The sequence below is a fragment of the Moschus berezovskii genome, chromosome 17 (genome assembly GCF_049115385.1).
Source record: "Moschus berezovskii isolate FMDL1 chromosome 17, NW_MosBer_1.0, whole genome shotgun sequence".
Taxonomy (NCBI): Eukaryota; Metazoa; Chordata; class Mammalia; order Artiodactyla; family Moschidae; genus Moschus; species Moschus berezovskii.
In genome coordinates, this window is record NC_142476.1 from 24,749,259 (window position 1) to 24,764,780 (window position 15,522).

Genomic DNA, 15,522 nt, shown 5'->3' on the forward strand with positions numbered 1-15,522 from the left:
GACTTTATTAACTCATGTGCTGTGTGGTGTGCCATGTCACTCCTCCGTTCCATGTTCCTTACACAGTCTTTCTTTAATTTTTAAAAAATATTTATTTATTTTTGGCTATGTTGGGTCTTCGTTGCTGCGTGGACTTTTCTCAAGTTGTGGTGAATGGGAGCTTCTCTCTAGTTACAGGGCTCAGACTTCTCACTTGCGATGGCTTCTCTGGCATGGGCTTTAGCAGTTGCAGCGTGTGGCTCAGTAGTTGTGGTTCCCAGGCTCTAGAGCACAGGCTCAATAGTTGTGGCACATGGGCTTAGCTGTCTCCTTGGCATGTGGGATCTTCCCAGGCCAGAGATCGAACCGGTGTCCCCTAAATTGAAAGGCAGTTTCTTACCCACCAAACCAGCAGGGAAGCCCTCCTTACACAGTCTTTAATAAATGCCACCATGTTCACAAAAGTGTTTGATATCAGTGGATTTGTGGACCATAGTCATGGCAGGCACTGTGTCAAAGCAGAAGCTACATGTAGACCACTCTCATGCTTGACCTCTAAGAAAACTGAACAGTGAGATGACATTTAATAATGTAAATATTAGGAAAAGGCGCCGCCTCATCAGAGCTGCTTTCAGAGGCTTCAGAGGCTGAGAGTCACGAGGGGTATGGGCTGACAGCATGAATAGCTCTGATGAACTAAGGAATAGCTAGAGCTAGTTGATGGAGAAGGAAATGGCAACCCACTCCAATGTTCTTGCCTGGAGAATCCCAGGGACGGGGGAGCCTGGTGGGCTGCTGTCTATGGGGTTGTACAGAGTCGGACACGACTGAAGTGACTTAGCAGCAGTAGCAGCAGAGCTAATTGAAGGCTTTGAGAGAACCTCTCTGACTTGAAGACTGATATGGAGCAGCTGAGCAGAGCCCTGCCATGTTCCTGGGGCTTCTGTCAGACACAAGAATCCCAGCAGGGCTAATTCTTACTCTGTTCCATGTGGCCATTCCAGAGTCCTGGGTTGAGGTGTCTAGGATGGAAGAGATCACACTGTGGCTTTCTTGTTTATACTTTATAACTGAACAAAACAATAGTGAATCATGATATAAAGAAAACAACTCAAAAGCAAGTGAAAGTTTTCAAATATAGAACAGAAAATGTAAGAGTGGCTCTTTGTGCTTCTTGGATTGTGGCCAGTTTCTTCTTCCTTGATGGCAATTCTTATAAGTGATGCTGTGTCATAAAGCGGAATGAAGTCTGACAGCCAGAGTGACTCACTGTCGGGATACTGGATCAACAAACTATAGCAACTTTTGGGTAATGGGTCAGTTTATATCTTCTGGTTTCCACTGCCATTCCCCTCTCTTTGCTCTTGGGGTTTCACCTGAACATCCTTGACTTGTTTCATTGCATCAGAGAAAGTTGGGTTCAACACATTTTTTTTAAAAACCTTTTACAGGAAGCAAACCTATGAATCAAAGACTCAATGGGAGTGACCTAATCACTAGTCCAGGCTTCCCGCCTTTGGCAACACACAAAACCATTCAGTCCTTCAGAAGATTTCTCTTTAGAAGCTGCTAATGCCATTCATTTGCAGCCTTTGCTGAGGTTTCTGTGACAACCAATGGGTTCATCCTAGTAGTCCTACAGACTGACCGGCATATGTGGGGTTATTGACTGAATCTCATGAAAACTAAAGGCAGGGGGAATCTAAAAGTTATATAGGAAAAAACCTTAAGAGAAATCTCAGTAGAAAAGTATATTTTGCCGAAAAGCAGCCAGTTTCAGAACTGCTAGCATTAGTGAGGAAGTACCAACAGGGAATTGTAGAACATAATAAAAAGCGATGATCAGCAAGGGGTTTAATGAAGGAAAGAGTGAGACACTGCTTGAGACATGGATCTGGGAAGTTAATGAGTCTCCAGGGTGGCAGGTTGGAGGCGGAGGACAGCCCAGCCCCTCAGAATGTCCAGAAACAACAGTAGTCAGTGGATATTTTAGATCTGGTAGCAACCTGGGGATAGGTATGGGACAGAACTGACCAAAGAAAAGGGGTGAAGACACACTGAGGCCCGATGAAGTGGAGTGCCTCGGGTGGGCACTTAACCAGACCCCTGGATTTTGTATCACTTGCAGCCCTTCTCAGCAAAGAACGTGCTGTGTTTAGAGAACTAGGAAGAGTGGTATCTTTTTCTCACTTGGTACTTTTTGAGACAAGTGCCTCAAAAGATTATGTTTTAATTAGCACATTTTCCATTATTCACAGTGGCAGTGGCAACTGTGGCAGTTAGAGTTATTGCAGGCGTGGTGAATGCAGCAGTGCCAGACATCCGGATGTGCTGGAGTTGAGTCTTTCATGATGGCAGCACAAGTGGTACCAATAGAAGTCACCTAATGAAAAATAGATAAAGAAAATTTTATAACATCAATTAATTATATTCTATTTTAAAAAATCGATGTTTTTTCAAAAATATAAATTTTATAGTTCATGTCAAGATAGCCGAGACAAGTCTATTCCAGTCATTTAGACAGCAGATGTTAAGAGTTAAATCATTCTTCCTAATCGGTCCTTATATGGTCCATAGGGAATAAGCAAATAATATCCTGAAATAACTGATGCACAGAGAAATTTACTTTTTTTTTCAAAAGTTAAGTTGCATTAAATAACTAATCTTCTATAAAATGTAGAGACAATACACTAGCTCATCCCTGACTTTGAGAGCTTACAGTCATAGAGCCAGAGAGCAACTGTTCTCTGCCATACATCAGAGTGTCATGAGTCTTTCTTGGCTTTCTTATGCTAACTTAAAAAAAAAACCACCTTTTTAATTTTATATTGAAAGGTAGCCTATTGACAATGTTGCAATAGTTTCAGGTGGACAGTGAAGGGACTCAGCCATGCATATACGTGCATCCATTTTCCCTCAAACTGCCCTCCCATCCAGTCTATGATGTGATATTGAACAGTTTCCTGTGCTATACAGTAGGTCTTTGTTGGTTATCCATTTTAAATATAATTTATGCCAACTTTTGAATCTAATATTTTCTCCTCTAAAGAGATGTTCCCCTTTCCTCCCCTCAGGCATCAGTGTTGAGGTTATGTCCTCCCATCAAAGCCATGCTATCAAAAACAAGCCTTTGGAGAAACTTCCCTTGTGGTCCACTGGCTAAGACTCCATGCTCCTAATACAAGGGGCCTGGGTTCAATTCCTGGTTAGGGAACTAGATCCCACATGCCACAGCTAAGACCCAGCACAGCCAAATAAATAAATTAATGTTTAAAGGGAAAAAAAGCAAGCTTTTGGAAAGGATATGAATAAAGGAAATTCATTTTCTTTGAATAATGGATAAAGGATATTCATTCATCAATAAAGGAAATAAATTCAATAATGAAACTGATTAAGCTGTGTTACTTTTTAGTTGAATTTTAATTTTTAAAAAGTCACAAACCTTTGAAAAATATCTGTAAAGAAACTTCTCAGACAAAATCATTTATCACACAAAAATCATGATTTTTCTCCTGGTGGAGACATTTAGGGATTACCACATGGCTCAGTGGTAAAGAATCCATCCGCCAGTGTAGGAAACAAGGATTCCATCCTTGGGTTGGGAAGATTCTCTGGAGGAGGAAATGGCAACCCAATCCAGTGCTCTTGCCTGGAAAATCCCACGAACAGAGGAGTTTGGTGACTTCGTGCTTGGGGTGAGACATGACATAGTGACTAAACAACAGCATCAACAAAAAGGAGATATTTAACAGTAAAGTCTAGAGCTTAGACTCTTAGATAAGGAAATGAAGAACTGTGGTTTAAGATCATTTGCCTCTCTAAGAGAGTTTCTCCCAGGGCTGAGAGATGAAAGGTGGGGTTCACAGAAGTGGTTTTAACTCATTAAAATCTATCAAGGAGAATTCTAATTTCTTCTCAGAAGGAATAGCTAATTACATCAGATGTAAAAGTATGCCCCAGCTCAGGACTGGGACTATTTTCTCTCTTATACGTAACCTGGGTATTTTTTTAATACATTTCCCTGACTTGCTTTTATAGACATTAACAACTGAGAATGAGACGGCTGGATGGCATCACCGACTCTGTGGACATGAGTTTGAGTGAACTCCGGGAGTTGGTGATGGACAGGGAGGCCTGGCGTGCTGTGATTCATGGGGTCACAGAGAGTCGGACACGACTGAGCGACTGAACTGAGCTGAACAAATGTTTAATTAAAGAAAACTATTTTTAAAAAATCATGGAGGGATTTCCTTGGTGGTCCAATGGCTAAGACTCTTCAGTCCAAATGCAGGGAGTCTGGGTTCGAACCCTGGTCAGGGAATTAGATCCCACATGCTGCAACTAAAACTACCCATGCTGCAGCTAAGACCTGGTGCAGCCAAATAAATAAATAAAGGAACAAAATTTTAAAATATATATTTTTAAAGCATGAATGCTCGTAACTTCAATTACAGTGTCAACCTTTGTCAAAGCTATTTTGAGAGACTTAATAAACAAATCTTCACATCTTGTTTTGTTTTGTTTTTTACTACTTCTCCACAGCTTGTGGGATCCTAGTTCAATCCTGGTTAAGAATTGAACCCTGGCTCTCAGCAGTGAAAGTGTAGAGTTGTAACCACTGAGCAACCAAGGAATTCTCCACACCTTGATTTTAAACTTTGGAAAAGGAACCATGTTAGTGTCTAGCCAATTGATTATTAAGCAGAGAACTAGGAGCACACTTGAGTCAGTTTGTTATTATTAGGGCTGTTAACGTATATAATCATAAAATAAGGCACAGAAATGTAAAGTCTGGAGGCAAATCCAGATATAATTCTATAAATTTAAATTTATAAATGTAAATAAATTTAAGTATACCACATGATACCTAATATGTAGGCATATTTAGCAAAAATAGAGTAAATAAAACAATAACACAAAATATGATACCCTAGGTAAGGTGTTTGTTTTGTTCCAAATAGGTTTTTAAAAGGTATTCTGCTATACTGTGAACTAACAGGGAAAATTATGTATTATAATTAAGTATTAGGAACACATAACCTAATTGGTGATCTATCAGAAACTTTTGAGAAGCTGCTGAACACTATCCCTCTCGATATGAAAAATAGTATATGAAAATTCTTATAAAAAATATAACTCAAATTGAGGCTGTTGAACACTCAATGAAAGCTACCTTTAAATGTCACTGCTGATTTTATTTCACGAATTTTAAGAATTACTTGATGTGATACCACAGTCCATAGTCAAAGGACTGTCTTCTGAGATTTAACAGATTATCCTATGAAAAAGTATGGCATTATCCAATAGAGAGTGGGTTTATAGTAGAGAAGGAAAAATACAGTTTGGAGTCAGAAGTGTTCATGGTTATATTGTACAATTTTATCACAGAAATCTCATCTAGATTCTCTTCATTCTTGAACCCCATTCAAACCCCCATCCCATCATCCACCGAGTTAAACCTTAATATGAAGGTTCATAATTCTCCATTGAATTTGAATTTTTAAAACATCACAAAAATCCCTTTAAAAATATCTGTAAGAGGCTGTATGTCTAAAAGTCTTCAATGTTTTATTCACAAAAAGAATAACCTGTATATATAACATTATGTTTTTATTTTTTAAAGTCTTTATTGAATTTGTTACAATATTGCTTCTGTTTTATGTTTTGTTTTTTGACCAAGAGGCATGAGGAATCTTAACCACCAGACTTGCCAGGGAGGTCCCTGAAAGTGAAGTGAAAGTGTTAGTTGCTAAGTCATGTCTGACTCTTGGCAACCACATGGACTATAGCCCACCAGGCCCCTCTGTCCTTGGAATTCTCCAGGCAAGAATACTGGAATGGGTGGCCATTCCCTTCTCCAGGGGGTTCTTCCCGACCCAGGGATCGAACCCAGGGGTCCCTACAGCATTATATTTTATGAAATGATTAGATTATAAATAATTAGAATCCATATATGAAGATATTACAATTATTTATATTAAGTACTAGAAAATTTGAGGCTAAATTTATGGCTTTTAACTATAACAAGAGTCTCTTGGGTCACATGATTGTTTCTGTATAGTAGCATGTATTTCAAATGCTTCAGTGAATTCTCTGATACAAAGTTTTTAAAAAGACACTGGAGATAGTTCAAATAGGTTTTGTAAACACAGCTCATTTTCTTGTCTGCCATATTAAAGTAATATGGCCAATAAATAACTTGTGAGAAAGCAAGTATATTAAACTGTTGATGTTCAGTTCAGTCGCTCAGTCGTGTCTGAATCTTTGCGACCCCATGAATCACAGCACGCCAGGCCTCCCTGTCCATCACCAACTGCTGGAGTCCACCCAAACCCATGTCCATCGAGTCGATGATGCCATCCAACCATCTCATCCTCTGTCGTCCCCTTCTCCTCCTGCTTTCAATCTTTCCCAACATCTGGGTCTTTTCAAATGAATCAGCTCTTTGCATCAGGTGGCCAAAGTATTGGAGTTTCAGCTTTAGCATAAGTCCTTCCAATGAACACCCAGGACTGACCTCCTTTAGGATGGACTGGTTGGATCTCCTTGTAGTCCAAGGGACTCCCAAGAGTCTTCTCCAACACCACAGTTCAAAAGCATCAATTCTGTGCTTAGCTTTCTTTATAGTCCAACTCTCACATCCATACAAGACGAATGGAAAAACCATAGCTTTGACTAAAGGGACCTTTGTTGGCAAAGTAATGTCTCTGCTTTTTAATATGCTGTCTAGGTTGGTATGAATCCAAAAGGCATGACAATATCCAGTCAATATCCAAATGATAGCCTCCAACCAGAGCTGGGAAGGGAAGAAGATGGCAACAACTGTCACAAAAAAACATTGCTGGAATAAATCAGAAATGTGGAGCCAGTTAACTCAAGTCTTCACATGGAAATTAAGGAAGAGAAACTGAGCACAGAACTGGATTGCATTTATCCGCATCTTTTACAGTTAGGAGGAGCCACCCGGCTATAAGGAAATGGCAACCCACTCCAGTAATCTTGCCCAGAAAATCCCATGGACGGAGGGGCCTGGTAGGCTACAGTCCATGGGGCCACAAAGAGTCATACACAACTGAACAATTTCACTTTCATATCTGGCCATAACGGCTCATTGGCAGAAGTGATGTATACCCCTTTCATTTGGTTCAAAGCTGAGGACTCCAAGGCTCTAAATGATGGCTGGTCACCATCATCTAGAAAGCCTAACTCCCTGAATGACTGTGGATGAGAGCCTCCCCTCTCCTATACCCTGCATTAGATTGTGCCATAAGGAAGCAATAAATAAACTCTGTGTAAAGAAATTCAAGAGGTTGGGGTTTTGTTTTGTTTTATAGCAGGCTTCCCTGGTGGCTCACTGGTAAAGATCTGACCTGCCAATGCAGGCGATGTGGGTTCGATCCCTAGGTTGGGAAGATCTCCCAGAGGAGGAAATGGCAACCCATTCCAGTATTCACGCCTGGGAAATCCCATGGACAGAGGAGCCTGGTGGGGTACTGTCCATGGAGTTGCAAGAGTTGGACATGACTTTGCGACCACACAACAACAGAGCAGTTAGCATAGTCTGACTAATACAGAAATCTTACAAAACTGGTGAAATATAAACTGATTTTTCTTCCAATGAAGCCGAACACACCCTTGTGATAACATTGAAGAACATTCCCATGTCTGGTGAGTAATTTTACAAAGTGCCTCTGGCAACTGGAAAGAGGAGACCTAATGGAAAATCCCTTACAACGAATTGTAAGTAGCGTCAAGCCTTTTCCGCTTGGTCACTTGAAATCAGTTCTGAACTTCACCATTCTGAAACCTGAAAAGATTGTGGTGAGCCGTTTAAATTATACCAGTCCACAATAAATTACATATTTTCCTCTTGACACTTTGAAACATTTTCACTCTACTATCTTCTTTGGATGGTTTCTGAGGAGGAGTCAGCTATAATGCGTATCTTTTTTTTTTTTTTTTCATCTATAGATAAGGGGTTCCCCCTGCCCTTCCCATCTGGCTTCTTTTAGGATGGCATATATATATATATGTATACCTAGGGGTAGTTTGTGGTTGGGGCAGCACTTATCTTGCTTGGCATTCTCTGAGCTTCCTGAATCTATGGTTTGGTAGTAGTAAGTAAAGTCGATCAGTCGTGTCCGACTCTTTGCGACCCCGTAGACGGTAGCCTACCAGGCTTCTCCATCCATGAGATTCTCCAGGCAAGAATACTGGAGTGGGTTACCATTTCCTTCTCCAGGGGATCTTCCCGACCCAGGGATCGAACCCGGATCTCCCGCATTGGAGGCAGACGCTTTAACCTCTGAGCCACCTGGAATTCTTGAAACTGACCTGGACCCTGTAGAGCCCTTCTCGATACAAAAGTCTTTCTGTGTCCATGTTTCTTGTTTGTAGGAAAAAGGCTTCATCCTCCTATACCTTTTCTGAGTTAAATACAGCAGATTCAAACAATTACTAACTGGAGAAGTGAGGGAATGCAGAAACAGAGGAAAGGCAGTCAGTCAGAAACCGCAGTGCAGTGATGGGCAGCTCCCTGGTCCCCCTTCAGGGGCTGTGCCTCGCAGTCTGGTGCATATCTCCGAATTCTTCTACAGGTGCTGGGTCCTCCACCCAGAAGCACGATGGAAACTTCAGGAGCACATTCACAGGGATCCCAGACTGGTTGGAACCAGAAAACTGATGGTTGAGATTTCTTGATCACCCTGTTATCTCACCAGCAACCAATCAGAAGAAAGTCATATATCCTGGAGCCCTACCCTCAGATTTGCCTTTAAAAACACTTCTCTCAAAGCCACTGGGAAATTTGGGCTTTTTGAGCACTGAGATGTTCGTCCTCTTTGCTTGGCCCTTGCAATTAACCTTCTCTGCTCCAGACTCCGACGCTTTGGTTTGCTTATCTTCCCTGTAGGGTACACAAACTTGGGTTCAGCAACATTCTCAGTCACTATTGTTTCAAATTTGTCCTCTGCTCCTTTCTTTCTTCTCCTCCTGGTGATACCACACACCTCAGATTGGCACTAAAACCCATGTGCTAGTACTCAAATCCAGCCAGAATTAAAACTGGAAATGGAATTCACAGTCTTTTAACTGAGATTGCACTCCTGATCTCAGGACTTAATGAGGCTCAGGTTCTTTACATCTCATTGCAGAAAGAATTCAGCTAGGGACAAAGTGATAGGTAACAAGTGGATTTATTTAAAGAGATACACATTCCATAGACACTGTATGCTGCTGCTGCTGCTAAGTCGCTTTAGTCGTGTCCGACTCTGTGCGACCCCATAGACGGCAGCCCACCAGGCTCCCCCGTCCCTGGGATTCTCCAGGCAAGAACACTGGAGTGGGTTGCCATTTCCTTCTCCAATGCAAGAAAGTGAAAAGTGAAAGTGAAGGCGCTCAGTCGTGTCAGACTCTTAGTGACCCCATGGACTGCAGCCCAGCAGTCTCCTCCATCCATGGGATGGATTCTCCAGGCAAGAGTACTGGTGTGGGGTGCCATTGCCTTCTCCGAGACTCTGTATGGTCCAACTCAAAAGGTGAGAACAGCCTTCGGAGAAATGCACTCTTTAGGGTGTGGGCGGTCTCAAAAGGCGAGAGGCCCTGAAAATGCAGTGGTTAATTTTTATGGTCTGGGAGCCAAATCTTCTGCCATCTTGGATCTAGTTGATTCTAAGCAGCTTTTGTCCTGTCCTATGACTATGTCATTCTTTTAAAGGTTGTGCCCTGCCTGCTTCCCTCCTCTTTCACTGGTATCCCCATCATACATATGTTACATCTTCTGCAGTTGTACCACAGCCCTTGGATATTCTGTTGTTTTTCTCAATCAAACCCATCACAGGCATCTTTCATGTTTGTTACAGTATTTTTAATCTCTAACATTTCCTTTTGGTTCTTTCTTAGGGTTTGCTTTTCTTTGCTTAAATTATACATCTGTTCTTGTCTGCTGCCTACGTTATGCCCTTAATAAATTAATCATAGTTTATTTTTTTTTAATTCCTGGTCTGGTATTCCAACCATATCTGATTCTGCTTGCTCTGTATCTTCAAACTGTTTTTTTGCCTTTTACTGTATCTTGCAATTTTTGCTTATAGCCAGACATGATGTCATTGGTAAAAGACACTTCTGTAAATAAGCCTTTACTAATGTGATGGTGAGGTAGGGGGGCAGGGGAAGCATCCTGTAGTTGTATGACTAAGTTTCAGTCTTTCAGTGAGCCTACACCTCCTGACTGTGGACTTCACAAGTGCTTCTGGTTAATCTCTCCTGCACTGTTCTTCCCCTCCCCCATACTTAAACAGGAAAGCTGCTGCTGCTAAGTCGCTTCAGTCGTGTCCGACTCTGTGCGACCCCATAGACGGCAGCCCACCAGGCTCCCCCGTCCCTGGGATTCTCCAGGCAAGAACACTGGAGTGGGTTGCCATTTCCTTCTCCAATGCATGAAAGTGAAAAGTGAAAGTGAAGGCCCTCGGTCATATCCGACTCTTCGCGACCCCATGGACCGCAGCCTACCAGGCTCCTCCATCCATGGGATTTTCCAGGCAAGAGTACTGGAGTGGGGTGCCATTGCCTTCTCCGAAACAGGAAGGCTAGAGTGGGCTGAAGTTGGGTATTTCCCTTCCCCAGGGTCAGTTAGCCTCTGACAAAACCCTAGCAGGTTAAACATGGTCGATTAGTTTCTCCTGAGGACAGACCTTGTTACAAAGAACTGGAGTGCGCTAGTGTGTTTCAGAATGACTCCTTTTTCCCTCTCACTGCTGGAAGCACAAGCTTTTTCTACAGTATTCACTCTGAGACCCTGATCAAACTCCTGGAGGTAAGAGTTCCAAAAGTATAGTGGTGATGTTACTGAAAACTTGACACTGGTGCTGAAACAAGTCTTAGAGACAGAATGGTTGGGTGAAGTAAAAAAGGATCGCTTTATTACTTTGCTAAGCAAAGGGGCACGGAGAAGGCAATGGCAAGCCACTCCAGTACTATTGCCTAGAAAATCCCATGGATGGAGGAGCCTGGTAGGCTGCAGTCCGTGGGGTCGCTAAGGGTCGGACACGACTGAGCGACTTCACTTTCACTTTTCACTTTCACACATTGGAGAAGGAAATGGCAACCCACTCCAGTGTTCTTGCCTGGAGAATCCCAGGGACGGGGGAGCCTGGTGGGCTTCCATCTAGGGGGTCACACAGAGTCGGACACGACTGAAGTGACTCAGCAGCAGCAGCAGCAAGCAAAGGGGGACACAGTCCTTGTGCCCTCAAAAACTGTGTGTCCCAACCAAGGAGGATTTGATGAGGGTTCCAAGGTAGGGTCTCTGGCAAAACTAGGGTGTGTGTAGAACCTGCATTTTTTAAGCTCATTTCGGGTGTTGTTTAGTCGCTCTTTCATGACCCCTTGGACTGTAGTCTGCCAGGCTCCTCTGTCCACGGGATTCCCCAGGAGGGAATACTGGAGTGGGTTGCCATTTCCTCCTTTAGGGGACCTTTCCCACCCGGGCACCGAACCTACGCCTCCCTGTCTCCTACATTGGCAAGTGGATTCTTTACTGCTGAGCCAGCAGAGAAGCCCTTTTCTCAGGTGTCTCCTAATCTTGATGAGCGTCAAGAGTCCATTTAACCTTGTTTTAGATGATTTCTTGGCTGCTCCTCCCTTGATTAGCAACTATTCAAATCTGCCCTTTGGAACTCAGGGAAGGTCATGGAGACCAGAGTCTTGCCTACAAGAAATGGGGGACAAAACGGCCTCCATGCCTGGGAGCCCCACAGGGCCCTGCTCTGTTTCAGTGGGCCCCTGTATTTAGGTCCCCCTGGAGTTTTTCACTTTCAGACTTGTCCAGTCTGAGCCTCCAGCAATTTATCAGTTACAGCTCTGGTTTTCCTACTAGGTAATTGGTTTCCATGGAGGATTCCATTTTCGGGTTTCTGCTTGGTACGTTGTGATTCTATGTGTTCTCCAATTTAGGGGTAGCATTTTTCTCTGTGGCCTCACTTCTCTTATGGACCTAAGAAGAGTGGTTGATTTTTCAGTCTTTTTACTTGTGAAAAAGACCTTTTTACTTGTTGCAGTGGAGTGGTAACTCCAAACTGCTCATACACAGAACTGGAAACCAGGAATGCCATTACAGTATTTTTTTTTCCTTAAAGTATTAATTATCATTATTCTTGAGAGGATACAGAGGATACTTACAAGCCATAAATTCCTGGATTCAGAAGCAAAGCCAGTTTCAGAAAGGGGAGAAAGCCTGGGGACAGAGTTTGACGTTAATGTTCTTTTTTCTTTTGTTTAAAATGTTTTGACTGATTTCATTTTGGCTGTGCTGGGTCTTTGTTGTTGCACCCAGGTTCTCTCTAGTTGTGGTGAGAGGAGGCGACTATTTGTCGTGTTTGGGCTTCTCAGTGGGGTGGCTTCTCTTGCTGTGGAGTGCGGGCTTCAGTAGTCATGGCACATGGGCTTCGTTGCTGTGCGGCATGTAGAATCTTCTCTAACCAGGGGTCGAGTCCATGTCCCCTGCATTGGCAGGCAGGTTCTCAGCCATTAGACCACCAGAGAAGTCCAGACACGAGTATTCTAAGCAGAAGAATCTTCCCAAAGATAATCTCCTTTGGTCTCCATCTTTAAATATATCATGTAATCAACAGTTTTCTATTGGGCCCAGCAAGTCAGTATGATCTTTGTTATCTTTGGAAGAGACAGAAGGAAGTTTCTCCGACAGCAGATCCAAAAGCAAAACTGAAAATTACTGAGAATTTATACACTGAAATAAAAAATTCTCTGTAAAGAGTCATGCCCCTTTCCCTCAGAATAGTGTTGAAAGACTCAGGTAGAGTACAAGTCCTTCATGAGCTGGCTTTTGTTTACCTTGCAGCCCCATCTCTTTTTAATCCCCACTCTCACTCTACATGGACCATCTTTCTCAGTTCTACTTTTCTTTGTACCAATGTTATTTCTCTTCTCAGAGCTAGTAAAGTTCTTTTTTACTTTCCCTATGACTGGACATGGAACAACAGACTGGTTCCAAATAGGAAAAGGAGTACCTCAAGGCTGTATATTGTCACCCTGCTTATTTAACTTATATGCAGAGTACATCATGAGGAACGCTGGGCTGGAAGAAGCACAAGCTGGAATCAAGATTGCTGGGAGAAATATCAATAACCTCAGATATGCAGATGACACCACCCTTATGGCAGAAAGTGAAGAGGAACTCAAAGGTCTATTGATGAAAGTGAAAGAGGAGAGTGAAAAGTTTGGCTTGAAGCTTAACATTCAGAAAACGAAGATCATGGCATCTGGTCTCATCACTTCTTGGGAAATAGATGGGGAAACAGTCTAAACAGTGTCAGACTTTACTTTTTTGGGCTCCAAAATCACTGCGGATGCTGATTGCAGTCATGAAATTAAAAGACACTTACTCCTTGGAAGGAAAGTCATGACCAGCCTAGATAGCATATTAAAAAGCAGAGACATTACTTTGCCAACCAAGGTCCGTCTAGTCAAGGCTATGGTTTTTCCCGTGGTCATGTATGGATGTAAGAGTTGGACTGTGAAGAAAGCTGATCACCGAAGAATTGATGCTTTTGAACTGTGGTGCTGGAGAAGACTCTTGAGAGTCCCTTGGACTACAAGGAGATCCAACCAGTCCATTCTAGAGGAGATCAATCCTGGGTTTTCATTGGAAGGACTTATGCTAAAGCTGAAGCTGCAATACTTTGGCCACCTCATGCGACGAGTTGACTCACTGGAAAAAGAGTCTGATGCTGGGAGGGATTGGGGGTGGGAGGAGACGGGGACGACAGAGAATGAGGTGGCTATATGGCATCACCGACTCGATGGACATGAGTTTGAGTGAACTCCGGGAGTTGGTGATGGACAGGGAGGCCTGGCGTGCTGTGGTTCATGGGGTCGCTAAGAGTCGGACACAGCTGAGCGACTGAACTGAACTGAACACCTACTCCAACAGTGAGAAACTTAGTTTTTGTTATCAACAATATATTTACTTATTTGGTTAGTCCTAGAGCAAGTAGTTTCACATGCTAAACAATATCCCTATGAAAAACAAATCTACTAACTGAGGAGTGTTTATGTGCACAGTTCTTGTCTTTAACCTTGGAGTATATAGTAGTAAATAGAATATTACCCAAAGTTGCTAAGGTTAGCTTGGTTTTTTCTCCATCAAACTTCATAGGGATTCTAATATTGTGTGATTTCCTTCATCTTATTCTTTTTCCCCCATTTTCCCCACCATGTTTACCCCGATTCCTCTTAGGTAACCAATCTTAAGATTTTCTGATTTATTTCTCTTGTGTTTGTTGTTTGTTTTGCACAGTGTACATCAGGAAAAACGCTGGACTTGATGAAGCCCAAGCTGGAATCAAGATGCCCAGGAGAAATATCAGTAACCTCTGATATGCAGATGACACCACCCTTATGGCAGAAAGCAAAAAATAACTAAAGAGCCTCTTGATGAAAGTGAAAGAGGATAGTGAAAAAGTTGGCTTAAAGCTCAACATTCAGAAAACTAAGATCATGGCATCTGGTCCCATCACTTCATGGCACATAGATGGGGAAACAGTAACAGACTTTATTTTGGGGGGCTCCAAAATCACTGCAGATGGTGACTGCAGCCATGAAATTAAAAGATGCTTACTCCTTGGAAGAAAAGTTATGACCAACCTAGACAGCATATTAAAAAGCAGAGACATTACTTTACCAACAAAGGTCCATCTAGTCAAAGTTATGGTTTTTCCAGTGGTCATGTACGGATGTGAGAGTTGGACTATAAAGAAAACTGAGTGCAGAAGAATTAATGCTCTTGAACTGTGGTGTTGGATAAGACTCTTGAGAGTCCCTTGGATTGCAAGGAGATCCAACCAGTCCATCCTAAAGGAAACCAGTCCTGAATATTCATTGGAAGGACTGATGCTGAAGCTGAAACTTCAATACTTTGGCCACCTGATGGAAAGAACTGACTCATCTGAAAAGACCCTGATGCTGGGAAAGCTTGAAGGTGGGAGGAGAAGGGGATGACAGAGGATGAGATGGTTGGATGGCATCACCGACTCGATGGACATGAGTTTGAGTGAACTCCGGGAGTTGGTGCTGGACAGGGAGGCCTGGCGTGCTGTGATTCATGGGGTCGCGGAGAGTCAGATTCGACTGAGCGACTGAACCGAACTGAACTGAAAGAATGCTAAAGGAAAAAACCGAACTTGGTCATTTCTTTACATATAAGAATGAAAGAGAAAATCCAAATTCACTTGTATTCATAGATTACTTCTAGAAAATGTAAAGCAATCTGGTAAAAATAAAAGCATAATGTAAATAAAGAGAGACGGTTGATGCAAAGAAAAAAACTAAGGTAGAGAAGAATAAAGCTAATGCACAAAATGTATATCTTCATGATCTATACGTTTGCTGAGTAGGTAGTTTTTGTTCAGTACAGTGCAACTGTAATGACAATAATGAAACAAGAACTGCTTATTTCTTCCAGATCAGTTTGAGACTAAGGTGTCAAGCCTAGAGGTAAAAGAGCATGTGGCTTTTTTTTTTCCTCTC

General features: G+C 42.4%; 1 long non-coding RNA gene across 1 annotated transcript in view; it reads left to right on the plus strand.

The window, feature by feature from the left end:
- The window catches only part of LOC129551284 (uncharacterized), a 23,668-nt gene extending 8,376 nt beyond the window's left edge, over nucleotides 1-15,292 (plus strand). Inside the window, exon 4 of the long non-coding RNA XR_008685038.2 lies at nucleotides 14,294-15,292. This is a non-coding gene — a long non-coding RNA (uncharacterized LOC129551284). The remainder of the gene's footprint in view (nucleotides 1-14,293) is intronic.
- The last annotated feature ends 230 nt before the right edge of the window (nucleotides 15,293-15,522 follow it).